Below are 21,927 nucleotides of genomic sequence, written 5' to 3' on the forward strand. Positions count from 1 at the left end.
GGCACAGACGGGTCGAACGGCTAGAGTGGCAATCAGTGGGGACGGCCCCGTGGGACAAGCGCCTTGAATGCAGTTATTCTCACCAGCCCCTTTGAAGCCTGCCGCTCAAGCGACCCCCTTTCGGTCCCTTCTGAGGTCTTGGCAGGGCACGGCCACATCCGATGGGTGCAATGCAGTTGGCATTGGCGGCAACAGCTCAAAAGAGAAACGCAAGCATGGAGGCTGGGCTCCTAAAAGGGAGCAAAGTGTGTTTGTGGGCTGCACCCCCAAGGCCGCACGTCTTTGAACTGGGGGGCCTGGGCTGCACATCTCTGTCTGCGGGTGGCAAATCCCCAGGTGTGCGATCTTATCAGAGCGAGGCGTCGGCTATCTCCTCGCTGCTGCTCGGTTTACCGTTGTCTGCAGGCACTTTCAGTTTCCTTTGAACAGCGACCAGGAGCAGATCGCATTCCTGCCCTGCTGTGTTGGCTCTCGGCTCGGTGGAGGGAGGCTGGGAGTGGCGCTGGGGGGGCCGCTCAGTGCCGAGCTCCTTTCTACCCTGTTGCCACACCCTCCGCTGAGCCTGAGCCTCCTCTCCGCAAAGCCTGGCCTGCGGGAACTTCACAAATTTGGGTAGGACAGTGGCCATCGTGGTGACTTTGCTCAATCTCTGCACCTCTTTGCCCCAGCCACTCCCCTGGGGGGCCACCCTGCCCTCCCCAGCAGGTCCCCAGCCCTTTATGTCCTGTCTGCTCTGATGCCAGGCTTTGTTCAAGCCTGGTTCTTCAGGAGGGAGGCTGCCTGCAGAGAAACGTCATCAAATATACATTTGCCGTCTGCTCAGTTCCCCCAGTGCCAGGAAACACACGCGCTCCCTCCAGAGGGAGGGGCGCTGCCACTCCTCCCTGCCCCTGGTATTCCCCAGGGCCTGTCCCTGGGCACCGCTTGGCTCCAGGCATCCAAATCCATCCCTCCCCTTCCCACCTCTGTGGGCGAGTGAGCCTCGGGGAGCAGGGACAGGTGGCCTTCCCCGACAGCCTGGCTCCTGGCGCTCGGAGAGTGCTGAGACGCTGTCTTTGCATCTTCTGCAAGGGCAGCCGTAGCGCCAGCCTAGACACCGCTCTAGTTAAAGGGCTTCGACCAGACTTTGACGGCCTTTGAAGACCAGGTCTGCAAAAACCCCGTGCGTTTCTGTCTCCCGGCTGTCTGTCGGTGGCATTTCCTGTTTACGGGGGAGGCATGTACCCAGGCTGATTGACGGCTCGCCTGTTTCTAGACGTCACACGGGGGCAGGAGGGCCGCAGGCTCTCCGGGAGCCTGCCACACTCGTTGGTGCTCTCTGCAGTGAGGGGTGGCTGGCCTGAGTCTGTGTGGCCGTGAGGCGTGCACCCAGCCTGCGGGGTCCCCGTGGCTCTGCCGGTCAGGAGAGGTGGGACCACAGGAGTGTCCCGTGGGGAATGGACTGATGCCGATGGGCATTTCGACCCTTCTCGGACCATCTGCCAGAACTCGGGCACATTCCCTGGCTTCACTCGTCCTCTATTTCTTTATCTGTGAGATGGAAAGGCTCGGTCAGACCGGTGCTTCTGAGACTTGCAATAGGCAAACGAGTGGCAGGGGTGTGGGAGCTCTGAGGTGGCAGGTCTGATCCGGGAGCGAGTGTCCGAGTTCTAGCAAGCTCCCCGCCGCTGGCCCCTGCAGCTCCGTTTAAGTCGTGGCGGCTACATCGTTGCCGGCCTTCTTCGACTCCGATTCTTACTCTTTTCGGTGTGATTTAAGTCAGTTTCTGGAGTCCAAGTAGACGGAGCCCAGCTGGCCTGCGCTCTCCTAATGACCTTGTAATGACCCTTCGGATTCTTGGAGGTAATTGTCGTCGCTCCTGAGCCATCTTATCAGCAGACTAAATATCCCGACCCCCTTTAAGTGTCCCCGTTTCCCTGCCATAATAAATTTCCCAAAGCTCTCTGGCCTGAGTTCTAAGTGCAGGTCCGTTGTGCAAACGGCAATTTATCTCTCCAAAGTAATTTTGGTGGCATTAAGAGATCACTCGGGGAATTCCATCTAACTCTGGTTCCAGACGCTGAGAAATGCATGTTTACATTCAAACAACTCTTCTTGACTCTGAAGATCACAACTTTTTGTTTTTCAATAACCCGAAAATGAAATTTAAAGCTCAGTGTCTCCCTCAGCCCCTTCCCCGGGCATTCCGGTGGGATGAACTGGTCGTCGCGCTGCCCAGCCCCGATGCGCGGGTGCCGTTGCATTCTGTCACCCGCCGCCCCGTTCAGAAGCAGGAAATACACTGAGAGCAACTTTCTGGCCACCTTGGCAGACGCAGGCCCCGAATCGGCCCCGGGAAGGCAGAGTTGAATGCACAGTCCCTGCCCCCGGGAGCTGACTGTGTAGCGAAGAGACAGGCATCCGAGTCGGAAGTTGTCATACAGCGTGACGGGGGCTGGGACGGGCCGTCAGGGACCTGCTGCGGGGACAGGAGGCCATTAGCTCAGCCAGAAGAGATCCCAGGTAGCTTCCCAGAGAAGCAGGTGTGAGATGGGTCTGGAAGGATTAAGAGGCGTTTTCGGTCAGGCAAAAGGGGGTGCAGAGAGCGAATCCCACGCGGAGAGAAGGGTACAGGGACAGATCCAGAGGTGCAGACAGACAGGCCTAAATCCCTTACCTCCTGCAGCCTCTCAGGTGCACGAAGGTTCTCACCTGCCTCAGGTGCACAAGCTCCCTACCTGTGCAGCCCCTGGGCTTCCCCAGGTACAAGAAACAGTCCCTTCTCTGCAGCTGCAGGTCTCTGTCTGGGTCCTTTAGTCTCGTAGACCAGTGGTTTAAAAATTACTTTAAGCATAAATTCTTCCTTCCAATAAAATCTTAGTAAATCCAATTTAAAAACTAGATGAAGCGTGTCTGTGGTTTGAGGAGGGGGCTGGATTTTTTTTTTTTTTTTTTTGAGACAGAGTCTTGCTTTGTTGCCCAGGCTAGAGTGAGTGCCCTGGCATCAGCCTAGCTCACAGCAACCTCAAACTCCTGGGCTTAAGCAATCCTCCTGCCTCAGCCTCCCGAGTAGCTGGGACTACAGGCATGCGCCACCATGCCTGGCTAATTTTTTCTATATGTATTAGTTGGACAATTAATTTCCTTCTGTTTATAGTAGAGACGGGGTCTCGCTCTTGCTCAGGCTGGTTTCGAACTCTTGACCTTGAGCAATCCGCCCGCCTCGGCCTCCCAGAGTGCTGGGATTACAGGTGTGAGCCACCGCGCCCGGCCCGGGGCTGGATTTTTGTTTTGTGGTCCCGGAAGGGTTCCACAGAGCTCTGCGGCCTCCAAGGATCATAGCTGGGGACCCCCGTCCTGGGTAATTTCACTTCACTGTTGGCAGTCACGGTGATCGTGTTATCTCAGCTCTATCGTGGTTTGTGTTGCTGTGTCTTTTTAATATTCTGGATGGCTTGCTGGGGTTTTCGCGTGTCAACAATTCTCAGTGGAACAAAACCAGGATCACTCTGCACGTGGCGGTCTCGCCAACGCCAGGTGCGTGGACCGCGGAGGGAAGGCTGGGTGGTGGGTGCTGGTCTGGAAAACTCACGTGCTATCCCCAAGCTTGGGAGGAGGCGCATAGAGCTGTGAGCCTTTTGCAAAAATGGGTTTTTAATTTCTCAACCTTGTCAACCTCCCAAGAATTTTCAGATTCTGTAAAAGCTGGTAAGAAAAAAAAGGTAGTTTATTTCCAGGGTTTATAACTTGACAAATTCTTTTTTTTTTTTTTGAGACAATCTCACTCTGTCACCAGGGTAGCGTGTCGTAGCATCAGCCTCACTCACAGCAACCTCAAACTCCTGGACTCAAGTGATCCTCCTGCCTCAGCCTCCCGAGTAGCTGGGACTACAGGCATGCACCACCATGCCCGGCTAATTTTTTCTATATATTTTTAGTTGGCCAATTAATTTCTTTCTATTTATAGTAGAGACGGGATCTCGATCTTGCTCAGGCTGGTTTTGAACTCCTGACCTTGAGCGATCCTCCCGCCTCGGCCTCCCAGAGTGCTAGGATCACAGGCGTGAGCCACTGCGCCCGGCCAACAAATTCTATCTGCATCCCTTTTCATGTATGTAAAATAGCCGTGTGTGAATGCGAGATGTTTTTTTGGACACGGGGTTTGAGCAGCGGCGGGAAGGCAGGTGGGCAGGAGGGGACAGCTCTGCTGGGAGGCCCGGTGGGGGGGTCAGTCCCTGGGGCGGCCTCTGTGCACCTCTGCAAAGCCCCTAATGGAGGAAATGGACACACCCCGAAGGGTGAGACTCTGTCTCAAAGAAAAGACTTTGCTTCTTTAGAGCAGTTTTGGGTTCACAGCAAAACTGAGAAGCACGGAGAGTTCCCACGTGCCCCCCCAATACACACACACGGCCCCTGCCAGTGTAGACAGACAGGCTGCCCCTCACCGACAGTGGTCCCAGTCCTTGGGGATCTGAGGAATCAGCCTCTCCTTGGCCTGCAGCCAGCTCCAAAAACACGGTCGTGTCAATCAGTGAAGGTGAAAGTGCGGCTCGCTCCATCCAGCGTGTGGAAAGGCCCCCACCTCCGGAGGGCCCTGCCGGGTGTGTGCGGGGCCCCGCAGAGGGGAGGCCCCGCCAGACGGGCTCCGTTGGGCTGGGGCTCTGCAGCTGCCGGCCGGACCAGCGGCCTGCTGCCCGGCAGCGTCAGGGGGCCGGGTGCTGGGGTGACCTGCAGCGTGGCTCTCTGGGGGATCCGACCCCCCGTGCAGAGGCCTCTGCGTCAGCCCACCTTGCTACGGGACCACGCTGAGCCGAAACCGGCTCCCAAACCACAGGGGGTTTCGGCCTCTTCCCACTGCCTGGGTTTCCGCAGGGCCGGACGCAGGTTGTCTTGTAGGTCACCTTGACCTCTTGGCACGGTGCCCATAGACGCCGGTTTCCTAAACCACGTGGACCTGTCTCGGGGGGTCCGGTGAGTGGCGAGCGTGAGCCGTCCACTTGGATTCGGTGGCTGCTGCCCGGGCTCTCACCACACGGCGGAGCCCCCTTTCCCTCCACCTTCCCAGGGTCGGGGGGGGGTCTGCAGGTGGCAGATGGCCGAAGTTGCAGGGACAGTGCAGGCTGGAGCCCTTGAGCTCCTATCCGGCTCCCAGCCTAGGGCATCCCCTCCTGCCTTCCCTGAGGACTACGGTCATGCCGTGTGTTGGGGGCACATTTTCCCAGCTTGGTTCCCCCAAATTCCCCCAGAGCCTCCCCCAGGAGCCGCCCTGAGCCTGGGTGTGCACAGCTGTTGTGGTGAAGAACAGCAGGAATGAGCCCCTAAAGCAGCAGGTTTGGGCGAACCATTAAAAAAAAAATTCTTTTTAAAAGAAACTGACGGTTTATGACGAGCCTGTTTCAAAGCCGATTGTGTTACAGGCACTGAGTGATTCACTCGCACTAATTTTCCAAAGGTCCGGGCTGGGGAAAACCTCAAACATAGCGGCTAAGTACTTTTCCTTTCCTTTCCTTTTTAAAACCCGTGTTTATTTGCAGAGGAATCTAATCCATATGTTTCAGATCCGTTTCCATGTTACTCAGCAAAAGGTTGTTTTCCACCGACATTGCTCAGCCAGGAGCGAGCGCCGCTGGTCTCCGTGCCAACGGCGCTCGGGGCCGAGCCCTGGCTGTGCCCGCGGCCAGGCCCCTCCAGCCCACGTCGCACTCGGGGAGACGCCGCCCGCGGCAGGCAGGAGGGAAAGTCACCAACGCTGTCTTCGTGTGGAATTTCGATATTTGGTTCATCGTGCATTTTTTTTTTGCATGCATTTTGATCTCTAAAATGTCGCATCCCAGCATGCTTCATGCTGGCGGCTGAGTCTCTTGGGTCCTCTTCAGGTTTGTGCCCCAAGCACGTATCTCACCCTCGCCTTGGCTGGATAAACACCCCTCCAGGGCTCGTTCTGGTTGGAGAGTCAAGGTCCTCCCAGCTGGTTCCCACTGTGGTCTCCCGTGCAGGGGTCGGTACGAGGGACAAGGCAAACGAGCCCCTCCGTGAGGCCGGGGTTGCCTCCTCGCTCTGCGGGCAGAGAAGAGTGGGGCGCAGTCTTCAGGCTTGTGACCTGAAGCTGCCATCACCCCTCCCCCTCCTCGCGGCGGGAGGGGACCACAGCATCCATGGCAGCGCGTTCGGCGGATCCTGCCGGGCCGCTGCGTCACTGGCCCGTGACTTCTTCAGAAGCCACCAAGTTCACCCCATTTCATTTCCCAATCCAGTTCCCGGTGGTGGAAGAGAAAGCAGCTGCTGGATTCTGGCTTTGGGATTTCCATGTGCAGGGATTTCTGTTTGCTTTTTTTTTTTTTTAAGGGTCTTGTGAAAATAAAAAGGCATGGACGTCTCGGTGGCGTCTGTTTGGCTCGCAGCTTTGAAGCGGCCTGGAGGCCCCTCCGACCACAGGGCCGCGGGTGGGTGTGTGCACAGAGCTCGCCGGTGACCGGGCAAGGGTTTAAATCTGTTTTGAATTTGAAGCTCGTGGGGCGACGTTAGGACGAGCGGTAACTCAGAAACACGCCCCGGCATCCTCTGAGGGGGGCCGCGTGGTGAGGTTCGTTTTTACTTCAAACACCCCCGTATGCAGTGACTTTAAGCAAAGAGGCTATTTTCGACACGCAGAAGAGATGGCGCTCCCATTGCATCTTGCTGCGCAAGCACGAACTTGAGCCGCTGCTCTGCTGGGGTCGCTTGAGGACATCGCCCCTCTGGGGTGGGGGGGCGGCCAAGGGAGGGCAGGGTCGCGACCCGAATGCGTGCGTGACCTCCTCCTGCGGGGCCCTTGGTGGCCACGCCGGGAACAGAGTGGGTGGTTTCCCTCCGTGGGGGGCGGCCTCCGTCTCAGCCTCGTCCCAGCACGATGCAGAGAGAGCCCTTCCTGGCCGGGCGCGGTGGCTCACGCCTGTCATCCCGGCACTCTGGGAGGCTGAGGCGGGAGGATCGCACAAGGTCAGGAGTTCGAGACCAGCCTGGGCAAAGGCGAGACCCCGTCTCTACTAAAAAATAGAAAGAAATTAGCTGGACAACTAAAAATATATAGAAAAAAAATCAGCCGGGCATGGTGGCGAATTCCTGCAGTCCCAGCTACTCGGGAGGCTGAGGCAGGAGGATCACCTGAGCCCAGGAGTCTGAGGTTGCTGTGAGCTAGGCTGACGCCACGGCACTCTAGCCCCGGCAACAGAGCGACAACTCTGTCTCAAAAAAAAAGAGAGAGAGAGAAAGAGAGAGAGAGAGAGCACTTTCTTCGTCCAGGACAGAAGAGCCCTGCTCGGATCAAGGCACAGACTCCTTCACGCTCTGTTTCATCCCTGGGAGCAGGTGGGCCGCAGGTGCTCAGATAGTTCCTAAATGTACCGAAGAGGGAGTCCTGCATCTGAGCACCAGCCCCCGGGCACATGCAATTCTCGGGGGACTAAGTCTGGCGCTCGCTGTTGCATATTCCGCTCCGGGAACCGAACGAAACTGGCGCCCACTAGTCGCCTTCTGGGAGGGCCGGGCTCCCGTCAGCCCCCCGCTATTCCCACCCTCGTCCTTAACACCGCGTGCGTCTTGAGCTCTCAAGGGGTTCAGACCCGCGCACAAAACCTCCTGGCGACCCTGAGCGAGGCTTCGTCCCGTCTGCAGGCGGAGAAGGCTCAGGGAGGCTGCGTCAGGCACGTGGCCCGAGGCGGCCGCCCCTCGGCTCCGGCTGGCGGAGTTGGGAGCTCGGACTCGGGTCCACGAGAGTCCGAAAGCCCACGCACTTGATAATGGCTGATGCTGCTCCGTTCTTGGGTTTTCAGCGCGCTCGTGTAGGGGACAGTTGTAGCTCACAGCAAAGCAGTTGGAGGGGCGTCGCAGCCCGAATGCACTCATCGCCGACTCGCCACTTCTTTCTGGACGCCTGGGGGTCAGGGGTGTCGCCATCGCATCTCCGTGCAGTGGATAAGCTCACGGTTTGGTCGGGGAGACAGACAGACAAACAGACAGACAGACAGACGTTCAACATCTTACAGTCCGTGCCGTGGGAGGGGCGTGAAGAAAGCGCACAGAAGAGAGTGCGTGGAAGGTGATAGGACGCCTCTGCTTGGGGAGGAGACAGGTGTCGAGGAGGGAGGGGGTAGGGGAGGTGACAGTTGCTTGGCCTTCAAGGACAATACAGTGTTCAGGCCAGAGAGGGGCGGCTAGGAAGGAAGGAATTGCCCGAACCGAATGCAGAGGCTCGGAAATGGATGTTTGGAGAAGGTCTCGGGGTTCCCGTGGCTGGACGTGAGATCGCAGAGGCGGGGCTGGTGCCGAGGGCTCTGGCCGCGGGTCGGGGGTCTGGCTGGAGCCGAGCGACTCGGCCGGGCAGCGAGCGAGCAGCAGCAGCAGCAGGAGGGCGCTCGCCGCTGTGCCCAGGGCAGGTGGCCGGCCTGGGCTGGTGTTCCAACCTCCAGGCGCGGTGCCCTTTCCAGGCCCCGGTTCACACTGTGGCTTCGTGGGGACGCAGCTGCTCGGGCTCGGTAGACCAAGGACGGCCGCACGGCCGAGGAGAACTCCTGGCAGCGGGGCGATGGGTGTGGAGGGCCACAGAGGGGGCTCTGAACCAGAAACACTTCGGGATGGTGAGGCCCGAGTTGCCGCCGACACGCGGTCGCGTCCCTCTGCGAGCAGAGCTCAAGCCGTTGGGGAAGCTTCCCCGGGCTCATGACCCCAAGCCCTTGCCCCACAGTGACCCCTCCAGACCGATGCACCCCGGTTTCCTCGTCCGTCCCGGCTGCGGTGAGGGGCTCAGCCTATGGCCTCTGTAAGGAGTTTTGTAAACCGTACAGATTTTTTTTTTTTTTTTTGGGACAGGGTCTCACTTTGTTGCCCAGACTAGAGTGCCATGGCGTCAGCCTCACTCACAGCAACCTCAAACTCCTGGGCTCAAACTCCTGGGCTCAAACTCCTGGGCTCAAGCGATCCTCCTGCCTCAGCCTCCCGAGTAGCTGGGACTACAGGCATGCGCCACCATGCCCGGCTAATTTTTTCTATATATTTCTAGTTTTCCAATTAATTTCTTTCTATTTATAGTAGAGACGGGGTCTCCCTCTTGCTCAGGCTGGTTTCAAACTCCTGACCTTGAGCGATCCTCCTGCCTCAGCCTCCCAGAGTGTTAGGATGACAGGTGTGAGCCACCACGCCCGGCCTGTGCAGAATTTTTAATTTTTGCATGTCATAATTCTTCGTGAATTCCTGGGCGAGTTCTAACTGCCCCGTCTGCCTGACCCATAGCAGAGGTGGCGGAAGGACAGCGGGGCACAGGGACAGACCTGTCCTGTGACAGTCACCTCTGGGGAGGAAGGAGCAGCCACCTGGCAGGGCTCTGGCAGCTCGCGTGCGGCAAAGCCTGCGTGGTGACACGGGTCCCCCCGGCTGCCAGGGGGGCTGCGAGGCGACGTCCCGCAGCCTCTCCTCTTCCCGCACCGGGGTTGTAGCTGCACGCTCAGACGGCCTCAGCAAACCGAATCCACCTGCAGACGTGCTCGTAGTGCCCCTCCCCGTGCCCAGGGCTGCACCGTCCCAAAGGAAACCCGAGTGGGCCCATCGAGTGAGTGGCCGGGGGACAGTGACCAAGGCCCAGGCTCTGCCACTCAACAGAAACGTGTCCGTTCGAGGTCAGGTCACCGTTATCCCCAAGGCAGTTCTAACCCGACACGTAGAAAAAGATGGGGAGTGTTGCAGACAGGCTTGTTGGCTGCAGAACAAACCACCTCCGTCCCCGTGAGTCTGCAGGCTCCTTAGCGCACGCGGTCCTGGGCTGTGGGACGTGAGAACTGGGGTGATGGAGGGGGCCGGGGCGTGAGCCTCAGCGTGAGCCCAGCAGACCTAGCTGTAAATCTGTCTCCCGCGCTGATGCGCTGTGTGACTCTGGACAGGTCACTGCACCTCTCTGTGCCGCGGTTGCTCACTCGTCCCCTGAAATGGGGTGATGCTGTGTTATTCTGGGTGCTGCGTGAACCCATGCTTGGCAAACCGCTTAGCGTCGTGACCCGGCGCGTAGTAGGTGCACAGAGCGTCTCTTGCACGTGTCCGCACACCTGACTGGGTTAGCGGGCGCCGTGCGTGGAGGCGGCCATGCTGGCACTTTACAGACTTAAATCTTCACGAGCTCGGGCAGCGGCCAGTCCCGCAGCCGCTGTCTGGATGGCCCGGGCGTGTGCCCCAGAGGTCCCGGCGGAGGGAATGCTGGCGCCCCTCAGCGTGCGGCCGGCCAGGCGGAGCCTCACAGGGGCGGGAACCGGCCGCCGTGCGGCTCCAGCTGCAGGTCCAACGCCCAGCGCACGCTCGGGGGCCGGCGCCGTCTGGGAGAAGGACGGCTCACCGGCGTTTGCGGTCACAGGTGCCTTGTATGCACGGCGGCGGGACGCAGAACGGAGACGGGCATTCACGCCGTTCCCACTTCCGACGCAGATGCAGTTGGGAAGCGTGGCAGGCGGCTTTGCCGGAGCTCTCGGAGTGTCCCCGGGGGAGGGTGACTGCAGCCGCAGGTGGCAGCAGGTGGGTGAGGTCGGAAGGGCGTGAACCCCCGGCTCAGCTCGGCTGTGTCACCTGCAAGTCATCCACTCTCCTTCGGGGTCCCCTCCCTGCTGCTGCTCTTGGAAATTGGGGGGACGTAAAGAGGCCTGTGATGGGCCAGGGTGTGTCCAGGCGACACCCCGGAAGTCCCCGGACACCTGCATGTCACTGTGGACAGCCACCTGCGCCGTCAGCAGCCGCGAGCCCTCCTCGGCAGGTGTCCCTGCTCACCCGGGGTGCAGGGCAGCCGGCTGTCGCAGGTTTCCCACAGGCAGGATTACTTGAGATCGGGGCCGTTTATCCCTAATTACGGTCTTGAAAGCTAAGCTGAGACGGGCACCTCCCGTAAGACGCGGTTCCCAGGAGCGCGGCCGTCTCGAGCCTGTGCTGGGCATTCTGAGGTCAAACCCGTCCGCGACAAGCTGGGCTCAACAGTCAACCTGTCTCGTGGCTCTGGGTCTTCTCCGCGCCTTTATAAACCGGCGTGTTCCGCGGCTGTCCCGGAGCGAGCGTGGCGTGCGGCTCCTCCCAGACCTGCGCGTCCAGGAAGCTCCCTGGCCCTCTCTTCTCAGAGACTTTACGAGACTTGTGTGCGCTGGGACCTCTGGGCTTAATATCCATTAGTGCAACAGGATGAAAACCACCAAGTGTAACTGGACATCTCTGCCTGACATTCTTTTTTTTTTGAGACAGAATTTTGCTTTGTCGCCCAGGCTAGAGTGAGTGCCGTGGCGTCAGCCTCGCTCACAGCAACCTCAAACTCCTGGGCTCAAGCGATCCTCCTGCCTCAGCCTCCCGGGTAGCTGGGACTACAGGCATGCGCCACCACGCCCGGCTAATTTTTTCTATATATATTAGTTGGCATATTAATTTCTTTCTATTTTTAGTAGAGATGGGGTCTCGCACTTGCTCAGGCTGGTTTCGAACTCTGACCTCGAGCGATCCGCCCACCTCGGCCTCCCAGAGTGCTGGGATTACAGGCGTGAGCCACCGCGCCCGGTGGAAATCCTTTTTTTTTTTTTTTTTGAAACAGAGCCTCACTCTGTTTCCTGGGAGACGGTGGGGAAGTGCACGAGCAGACCGGGGGGTTCTGGATGAACGGCTCTTGTCATGGGATTCTTGGGGCGCCCTGTGTCCCCCTGTGTGTGATGGGCACCAGTGCCTTCGTCAGCCCGGCCTGTTTACCGAAAACCGTCCCGGGACTCGAAAGCTCTGAGTTGCTGCCAGGTGGATGGATGAGACGGTGAGGCATCCTGCGGTGGCTCAGACCACGTGTTCAGCAGACATTTATCCGTGAGCCACTGCACGCTCCCGCCTTACAGAGCAGGGCGGGCAGGTTCGGTCCTGTGGACAAGCGAGAGTCACAGAGTCTGTGTCCACCTAAGACTCGAGCCGCAGACCAGGGGGAGAACCCCGTTATTCCTGGGGGAATTAGTCCCTGATTGGAGCCTTACAGAGTGTCGTGGGAGTTTGTCTGTTGATCAGGAAGGGCCCTCCGGGGCCGGGGAGAGCAGAGACTCTGGTCGTTAGAGGAGCCGGGCAGCTGGGCGTGGCCGGGCACACGCATGAGCCGACTGCGGCGGGGCGGAGCTTGGGAACCAGAGCTGCCCGGAGAGAGAGGTCTTACGAGGCCGGGCTCGGAAGGCTCTGTGGCTCCCAGCGGCCCCGGCTGGAGGCTGCCGGCCAGAGAATTCCTGTGGGCGGCGACCCGTGGTCCCATTCCTGTGGGCGGCGACCCGGAGACCTCAGAGTCCTCAGAAGCTGTGAAGTGGAGGAGATGTCGGATCCTTCCAGACTGCTACGGATCGGGCACAGTGAGCATTCGGACGTAAGCCGAGACCGCCGTGTCCGGTGTCTGCAGACAGCCTGCATCCCACTCAGGGCCACGGGAGCACCCCCGTGCCCGGCGCTCCGGGGGGCAACGCTGGCATGTGCACGTGGAGGGACCCCTGGGCGGGCCGAGGTACCCCAGGCCTGGCTGCTCCTCGGGTTTGCGCGCAGTCTGACGGGCTGGAGAGACGTGATGCGGGAGAGGCCAGGTGACGGTCACCGCTGCTCACCGACGCCCCGGCCCTCTTTTTCTGGGCATGAGGGAGGACACGCACCCCACGGCGTCGCAGGCAGCCGTGGTTGAGTGTCTTGCTCTGGTCGGTGACGCGTGAGCAGGGCGTGCACGGCAGCTCTAGAAGGAGCACGGCACGCACACGGATGCCCGCTGCCTCTAGCTGCGGGGACCCTGGGTGGAGGGTCGGCCCGAGTCCCTGAGCGCACACGGCCGCACAGGATCCCCCGCGCCCACGGCGAGAAAGGGCCCCGAGGTGGCGTGGGGGTCCTCTGTCACTGCAGCGGAGCGTGACCTGCGTCGGCGACCGGGCACAGCCAGGCGGGCTCCGGCGTGTCAGGCTCTGTGCGGCACAGAAGCCTGTCCGTTCTTTCGTGCGTCCGCTCTGCAGACGTCCGGGGCTGCCCTCTGGGAGCTGAGCGGAACCGGCCTGGCCCTGAGGCCTCCGGGGGAAGAAGCCGTAACCAGGAGTTGGGGTGACCAAGGGGGCATTGTATTGTAACACTTTATTTATTTATTTATGAGACAGAGTCTCGCTCTGTTGCCCAGGCTAGAGTGAGTGCGGTGGCGTCAGCCTGGCTCACAGCAACCTCAGACTCCTGGGCTCAAGCGATCCTCCTGCCTCAGCCTCCCGAGTAGCTGGGACTACAGGCATGCGCCACCATGCCCGGCTAATTTTTTCTATATATTTTTAGCTGGCCAGTTAATTTCTTTCTATTTTTACTAGAGATGGGATCTCACTCTTGCTCAGGCTCGTTCGAACTCCTGACCTCGAGCGATCCTCCCGCCTCAGCCTCCCAGAGTGCTAGGATTATAAGAGTGAGCCACCCTGCGCCCGGCCAGCAACTGCTTTTTTTTTTTTTTCTTTTTTTTTTTTTGAGACAGAGTCTCACTCTATTGCCCAGGCTAGAGTGCCGTGGCGTCAGCCTAGCTCACAGCAACCTCAAACTCCTGGGCTCAAGCGATCCTTCTGCCTCAGCCTCCCGAGTAGCTGGGACTACAGGCATGCACCACCATGCCCGGCTAATTTTTTCTATATATATTAGTTGGCCAATTAGTTTCTTTCTATTTATAGTAGAGACGGGGTCTCGCTCTTGCTCAGGCTGGTTTCGAACTCCTGACCTCGAGCAATCCGCCCGCCTCGGCCTCCCAGAGAGCTAGGATTACAGGCGTGAGCCACCGGGCCCGGCCTGGCCAGCAACTGCTTTTAAACTGCCGATCTTTCCCTTCAATGAAATCCCGGGAAATCCCTGACTTTGACATCATCTCATTTTGGGAGCTGTGACATGTATGTGATGAAAAATGAACCCCAGAGCCAGGCTTCATTTCTCACAGTCATGCTCTTGAGGCCGTCTTTCAAAACCCTTTCTTTATGTCCAAGTTGGAGAAGGAACTTGCATTCTCGCTAGGTTTGCAAGGTGATTGACATTTCCGCCGTCTCTGGCCATATCTGAAATACTCCAGCGCTTGGTGCGGAGCTCGCTCCTTCCGAGAACTTTCCGAAAACCTGTCACAAGGTGCAGCTGTTGGCCCAGAGACCCGGCACCCCCAGGGAAACAGCCGAGCCCGGTGCACTGGCCTCCGTGGCCGGCCATCCCTTCCTCTCTGGCCCCTCGTCCTGCTGTTTCGTCCTGGACCCCAGCAATGTACCAGGATTGTCACGGCCCGGCGGGCACGGTGCTGCTTTGCGTCACCGTGCTGTTGCGAATGTATCTCTGCCCAATCACCCATCAGGCTGTCGTTCACTCTTCCTGACCCTGCGTGGGCTTCTCCCTTTCTGTTCAGGGTCTCCACTCGCCCCCTCCAGTGTCCCAGCGAGCCATGCTGTGTAACAAGTCACCCCAAGCCCGAGGCTTGAAACGACCACCGTGTGTTCCTGCCCTGTGGGTCAGCCGGCTGGTTCCGCTGATCTAGACGGGCGTGGCTGAGCCCAGCTCACTCCTGTGTCTACACCCCACCGGCAGGGCAGCTGGAGGCTGGCCAGCCCAGGATGGCCTCGCCTACGTGTCTGGAGGTGGCCGGCTGTCGGGGGGACAGGGTGGCTGGACCCCGCGTCTCTCATCGGCTCGCAGAGAGCGGCTTGGGTGTGTGTCCCATGAGAGGCAGGGAAAGCACACCCGGGCTCTGGGGGCCTGGAATTTAAACCCAGTGCACGCCGGCACCGTGCCGCGTGCTTTTGCCGGAAGCCAGTCCAGTTCATACTCGAGGACGGGAGATCTGGACCCTATCAGTGGGAGAAGTTGCAAACTCACCGTGCAAAGGACGTGGCTCTGGAGAGAGGAGAGGAAGAGGAGGGGAACGGGGGACTGATATTTGTGGTCAACCCACTACACCCACCTCCGATAGAATCCCTCACTCCGTGGTGCGGGCAGCCTTCTGTAGCCGTGGGCCCCACATCCAGGGATTCAACCCACGGTGAATCGACAGCACTAAAAACAACCGTGTCTGCACTGAGCATGTGCAGACTTCGTTTCCTTGTCATTATTCGCTAAACAGTACAGTGTAACAACCGTGCACACAGCATTTACGTTGCGTCAGGAGTTATTGGTCGTCTAGAGAAGATCTAGAGCAGGGGTCCTCAAATGTTTTAAACAGGGGGCCAATTCACTGTCCCCCAGACCGCTGGAGGGCCGTTGGAGAGTGCAGCGCACATTCCACACATGCGCCCTGTGGGCCCGGGAGGAGTTGGCTGCTAAGCGGGACAGCCAGCGGCAGCAAAAACACCCAGCGGGCAGGATAAGGGCCGCACGTGGCCTGAGGGCCGTAGTTCGAGGACCCCTGATAGAGTGTACGAGGAGATTATGAGTTGCACAGGTCGTGTGCAAACTCGACACTATTTTATACCGGGAACCTGCACGTCCCAGAGCCTGGCATCGGGAGGTCCCCACGGATACAGGGAGGTGACCGAACTGCTGTGTGTGGACGTGCTCCTTTGGGGTCACACTGCATTCTTTGTCTGAGTCCTAATTCTGCCTGCGTGGCCTGGTACCTGCCGTAGTCTCGGCCGGCACCTGAGCGGTCAGTTTCCTGGGGATGTGTCCACTCTCCGTCCTGGAGTGCAGTGGCCAGCGCAGGGCTGGGCCCGGCAGTGGGCGTGCCCAGGAGACAGGGACCCTGAGGCGGTGGGGGGAGGGGACACGCACGCGGAATTTCAGCTGCGTGTCCAGGAGGGCGGCTTAAACCGTGAGTGGCTGCAGGGCGGGCCCAGAGCCCAGAGGAAGCCCTGTCGCCCCTGTGGCGGTTCTGGTGCTCTGTGCCTCTTCCCTCCGCCCGGCCTGGGCGGCTCCTGCCACTGAGCCCGCAGTCCTCGCCCGGAGGGTCTGCGCCCGCCCCGCCCGCGCTCCGGATGTCCCACGGGCGTGGCTCCAGTGCCCGCTCTGATGGATGGTCCCAGCCAAGCGCTTTTAAAATAATGACGGCAGGGCGTGGGCCGAGGGCGGTGCCGTCACTTTCCTGCCATTCCGGGTCAGTTCCTGCTGCTTCTCCCGCATCTCTGAACGGGCCAGTAAACCTCCTGGTTGGGCGCACGTCCTGGAACGCTTCTGACGGGCTCACACGCCCGCCCCGGGACGCGGCCAGGAAAGCGAGGGCCTCGGGGTGAGGTCTTGGGTTCAGGGTCCCGCCACCGGCTTGTGGACCCGGACTCTCGGCCCGATCTCCCCAGACCTGGTGGGAGCGACCGTTGGCTTTGCAGGGAGTGGTCAGGACGCAACTGGGGCCGTCCATCAGAGCCACCATGCCGGTCACGCTGGGCTGCCGTCGCCAAGTGCCGTGGACAGGTGGCTTCTGAACAGCAGAAATCCTTCCTGGCGGCTCTGGAGGCCGGCGGGTCTGAGGCGTGGCTGGGCAGCGGGGAGGGCTCTCTCCCGGGCTGCAGACGGCCACCTCCTGGTTGTCCCCCCCACACTGGACAGCAGAGGGCCGGGGGCTCTGGCGAGGGCACCCGTCCCTCCTCGGGGTCTCCGACCTCCCCCGACCCAGCTCCTGCTGAAGGCCCCACCTCCTGATACCCTCACCTTGGTGTCGGGGGTCGGGGTTTTGGCGGAGGCCCTGCCAGCCGGCCGCGCCGAGTGCTCTCGGGCTGCCCGAGTCCCAGGGAAGAGCCTCTTTTAGGCGCTCATGAGGTGCCACGAGGCCCCGGTCCCAGCTGTCCCCCTCCAACGTGCTCCCACGGTGGCCCGGGCTTGCTGCGTTGGGCAAAGGTTTCTCTCTGTCCAATAGCTTCTGCTTCGAGTGTCACTGTTTTAACAGCCCTTGAAGCCCCCAAATGCGTAAATGGCAAGAAAGGGCCATCCATGCATCACCAATCGGGATCACGGTGACTCAGGGTGGGCGTTTCCTTTCCTCTCACTGTGATTTTTCCTGGACGGGGGCCTCACGGGCGAGGAGCTGTACCTTTTCCGTGAGCCGGCGTGGCCGAGACTCTCCGCCCTGCTGTGGAGAGCCAGCGTTCTGTGTGCGTTCACACGTGGTTCCAGCAGGAAAGGGACGTGGGGCAGGTGGGCAGGTGACGTCCCTGGAACAACCCAGCTGGTCCTCACTGTGGAGATGCTGAGAGCACAGTCACACCTGTGCGCTGGGCCACACCTGTGCGCTGGGCCCGTCCTCCTCCTCCTCGCCGGCAGGGGTGGGGGCAGCGAGTGGGCCCAGGACAGGTGCAGGGAGCAGGAGCAGGAGGAGGCGGCTAAGCCCTTGGACTCTGGAGTGAGACGCAGGCGCACGTCCTGGCCCAGCCCCTGACGGGTTGTGTGGTTGCTAACAAGCGTCTTAACCTCTGGAAGCCTCAGTTTTGTGGCTGTGAAGTGGGGGCCGGTCACGGCCACTGCCTCTTTGGTCGCCATGACGGCAAGATGAGATGGAGCACACGCTCGGCACTGTGGCTGGCACGGAATTAGAACTCGGATAATGGTAGCTCTTGTTACTGGTGCAGAGAAGAAGGGAGACCCCGAGTGTGGCGCCAGAGCAGTGTGGTGGCCGTGGGCCTCCCGGGCCTGGCCGGGGTGAGGGGCCTAGCGCAGGGGCTCCTGACTCCCCTACGCAGGGCAGGGGCTCTTGAAGCAAGGAGTCGGTGTTGAGTGTGTGCAGCCCTTTTGTGGGAGTGAGGCTCTTTGCAAGTGCACTGGGTGCAGACCTTGTGCAGAGCAGCTCCCGAGCGCCATTGTTCCCTACTGATGTTCCCAGAGCCCCAAGGAAGAGGCCGACCTGCTCCTGTCCCCGGGCCCACTCTGTATTTCCTCCCTGCTCCTGTCCCCGGGCCCACTCTGTATTTCCTCAGGGCAGGAGGCCGGAACTGCCGCCTCACCTCCCTGCCCAGTGCAGAGGTTGGATGGCCCAGAAGGGTGGTGGGTGTAACCAGGCTTCATGGGACAGGTCCCTCCCCTGGGGCCCTCGGGTGGCCAATGCTGTACAGGGAGGTCACAGGGACAGCGTGTCTCCGTGGGGTGGGTGTGTGCACCGCAGAAGGCCGTGGATGACACGTGGCCCTCAAGTGACCAGGCAGGAGTGCTGTTCTCCTGCTAGAGGTGTGGAAAGTGTTCTGTTCAATTTTGGCCCAAAGTTTTAGGCATTAGATTAGGAAATGCCAAGTCAAGGAGGTTTAATTTTAGAATTTATTACAGAAAAAAATAGAGAAGAATCTTATAAGAAGCAAAATATTGTAATGGAAGGTGCCCTGGGCCGGAGATGAGGTGGCGCAGGTGCAGGTGCAGGTGATGATGATGATGGTGGAGGTGCAGGTGAAGGTACAGGCACAAGTTAAGGTGAAGGGGATGATGATGATGAAGGTGCAGGTACAGGTTATGATGATGGTGCAGGTGAAGGTGATGATGAAGGTAATGGTGAAGGTGCAGGTGCAGATGAAGGTGATGGTGAAAGTGCAGGCGCAGATGAAGATGATGGTGAAGGTGCAGGCGCAGATGAAAGTGCAAGTGCAGGTGATGATGGTGAAGGTGCAGGCGCAGATGAAAGTGCAAGTGCAGGTGATGATGGTGAAGGTGCAGATGAAAGTAAAGATGCAGGTGAAGGTGATGATGATGAAGACATAGGTGACGATGGTGCAGGTGCAGGTGATGATGGTGCAGGTGCAGGTGATGATGGTGCAGGTGCAGGTGCAGGTGATGATGGTGCAGATGCAGGTGATGATGGTGCAGATGCAGGTGATGGTGCAGATGCAGGTGATGGTGCAGGTGCAGGTGATGATGGTGCAGGTGCAGGTGATGGTGAAGGTGCAGGTGATGATGGTGAAGGTGCAGATGAAAGTAAAGATGCAGGTGAAGGTGATGATGAAGGCATAGGCGCGGATGAAGGTGAAGGTGATGATGGTGCAGGTGCAGCTGATGATGGTGCAGGTGCAGGTGATGGTGCAGGTGATGATGGTGAAGATACAGGTGATGATGGTGCAGGTGCAGGTGATGGTGAAGATGCAGGTGATGATGGTGCAGGTGCAGGTGATGGTGAAGATGCAGGTGATGATGGTGCAGGTGCAGGTGATGATGGTGAAGATGCAGGTGATGTTGGTACAGGTGCAGGTGATGATGGTGCAGGTGCAGGTGATGAAGATGCAGGTGATGGTGAAGATGCAGGTGATGGTGCAGGTGCAGGTGATGTTGGTACAGGTGAGGTGATGATGGTGCAGGTGCAGGTGATGATGGTGAAGATGCAGGTGATGTTGGTACAGGTGCAGGTGATGATGGTGCAGGTGCAGGTGATGAAGATGCAGGTGATGGTGAAGATGCAGGTGATGGTGCAGGTGCAGGTGATGTTGGTACAGGTGAGGTGATGATGGTGCAGGTGCAGGTGATGATGAAGATGCCGGTGATGATGGTGAAGATGCAGGTGATGGTGCAGGTGCAGGTGATGATGGTGCACAGCTTTGGGGCCTTGTTTGGGGAGGATGACGCAGTCTGAGAGCACGTGACACAGCTTCTTCTTTGTTTGAGGACGTAATTGTGGTTTGGCGGGAAAAGTTCTAGACTGAGGGACAGGGGCCCTAAGTTTTGCTTTCAGCTTCAGTACCAAGTGGCAGTGGGACTGGAGGCAGAGTGACCCTTTTGGGCCTGAGTTTCCCCCCCTGAGAAGAGAGAAGGTTGAGCTGGACCGTTGCTAGGCCCCGTCAGCTCTGACACCGGGGCAGCTGGCAGGTCCCCGCGCCTACTGGTTTGGACGCCCAAGGGCGGATCCCCAGGTGGGATCAGACGTGCTGGGAGCCGGTGTCCCCCTCACGGGTGGCTGGCGTTCCTTCGCGTCCGGCGAGCATTTCAAAGCCCCTGGGAAAGGCCGTGAGGTCAGAGCGAGCGCATCTGCCTTTTAGAATAAAACCGAGATCTTCCCCCCAGCTGGGAACAAGCTGGGGCGAAGTTCTGGCCCCAGTACCTGAGCCAGGTGACGAGCAGAAGGGCCACGCGGGGAAGGTTTTGGTTGTTGCTTTCGCTGTTGTTGTTGGAAAGGCTGCGACTCATCCCCGAGGCGGGAGGCTGCCCGGCCTGGATTTCCAGAAGGGGCCGGGCCGGGAGCGGGTCACGCGGCTGCCCCGACTCGCGCGCTCCCCCCTCTGTTGGTGCAGCTCGCACGGGGACCCCGTGCCTGTATTGCCACCTGCCCTCCCCCGCTCCCACAGCCGTGCGGAAGCAGGAGAGGCAGGTTTGCTTCTCAAACGGCCCAAAGAGCGAGCTCTGCGCGTTGATAAAATCAGCAGCGGCTTGGAGACGGCATGGGCCGGGCGGGAGAAATGGCTCATTATCCGGAGAGGCAGCTGGGGGCCGCGCGCGTCTCTGTGATTGGGGTCCAGAGCCACAGGAACACACAGAAGAGGATGATTATGGCTGTTTTTAAAACCGGCCCCTTCCTGCCCGCCCGGGACAATATTTACAAAGCAGAATCCAAACAAGCAGACCTTCTCTTCAGGTTTCAGTCTCCTCCCCAGCCAGGCCGTCCCCGTGTGCGGCAGCCCTTGCCCGGCTCCGGGCGGGTGTTTAAAAAACGCGTTTGGCGGTGGCAGCCTGCCTTCCTCCGGCGGTTAGCTGTGGTCGGCTGTGAGCTCAGAGGCCGTGTTGCTCTTGCCTGAGCGAGACGCAGATTCTGTTTAAGGGAAAACATTCCCGAGGATGTCCCGTGTTGACTTAAATTAACCATTATTGTTATTAGGGTACCTAAATACGTGCAAACGGAAAACTAGGTGTAGACTCCTTCAGCTAGTAGCTCTTACACAGCTACAAACGCAAAACAAATTTGCAAATGACGTGCAAACAAAACTCTGGCGTGAATGGCATTCAAATTGTCGACAGAAAACTCGGTATGCCACGTCGAAATCCCCGATGTTGGGCTTAAATAGGAAAAAGTTTTCTCTCTCTGTTTTGTATTTCGCTTGTTACTATCTTGATCGATTTGATTGTGTGTATAAAGGACCATTGTCTGAGTTATCATGTGTCTTTCTCCCTTTTACTTTTTAGCAATGAACTCATTTGGGGCCACTAGTTCGTTATTCTGATAAGCTGGTTGTTGTACAAATAAATCTCCTAATATCTAACACTGAAAAACACTTCAAATGCGGGCTAACGGAACATTTTTCGTTGTGTATTTACGTCCTGCGGCTGCACAACTGAACGTTATTGGGGGTGGGGGGGGCGAGGTTTGCAAAATGCGTCTGTTAGCAGCCGGAATGCCCTACGATGCGTTTTATACTGGGGGGATTTGCACGTCCACAACCCCAAGTGCCGTGTGATGACTGGTTCTTCTACCACTTATTCCAACTCCTGTGAAAACTTTCTAGAGGGCGTCTGGACGTTATTTGACCTTGACTTTGTCCCAGGTACTCACTAATGCAAATGCGGCACTGAGATTGTGTGTGGCGCCTCATTCATTGTGAGGTGCTCATCCGGTATCAGCCCCCAGGACCATGTCCACAGCGGCGTCTCTGCACCCCAATTGTGACAGATATTCTTTGGGAGGGAACCCCGTGGTGAGTGGCCACAGAGGGAGAAGGTCTCCCTGCAACGTGGGAGGGCCCGAAAGAGCAGTTTTCTTCCAGGCACCGGGAAAGAAGAAATGGGGAGGAATTCGTCCATGTGATCACTTATTTTCTAAATATTCATGGAATTCCATCTTTTTTCATATTCCTAGCAGAGGGGATGGGGAAAGGGGAGTAGTAACGTTAAGTATAACTGCAGCCTTGGACAGCTGCTTGCAGAGTTTGAAAAAGTTTTTGGAGCCAACTAAAAATATATAGAGAACAAATCAGCTGGGCGTGGTGGTGCATGCCTGTAGTCCCAGCTACTCGGGAGGCTGAGGCAGGAGGATCGCTTGAGCCCAGGTTTGAGGTTGCTGTGAGCGAGGCTGAT

General features: G+C 58.8%; 1 protein-coding gene across 1 annotated transcript in view; it reads left to right on the plus strand.

Moving 5' to 3' along the window:
* The window catches only part of CEMIP (cell migration inducing hyaluronidase 1), a 136,378-nt gene that overhangs the window by 4,023 nt on the left and 110,428 nt on the right, over positions 1–21,927 (plus strand). The gene's annotated exons all lie outside the window — the stretch shown is intronic.

This window comes from Microcebus murinus, chromosome 7 (genome assembly GCF_040939455.1).
Source record: "Microcebus murinus isolate Inina chromosome 7, M.murinus_Inina_mat1.0, whole genome shotgun sequence".
In the NCBI taxonomy this organism is placed as follows: domain Eukaryota; kingdom Metazoa; phylum Chordata; class Mammalia; order Primates; family Cheirogaleidae; genus Microcebus; species Microcebus murinus.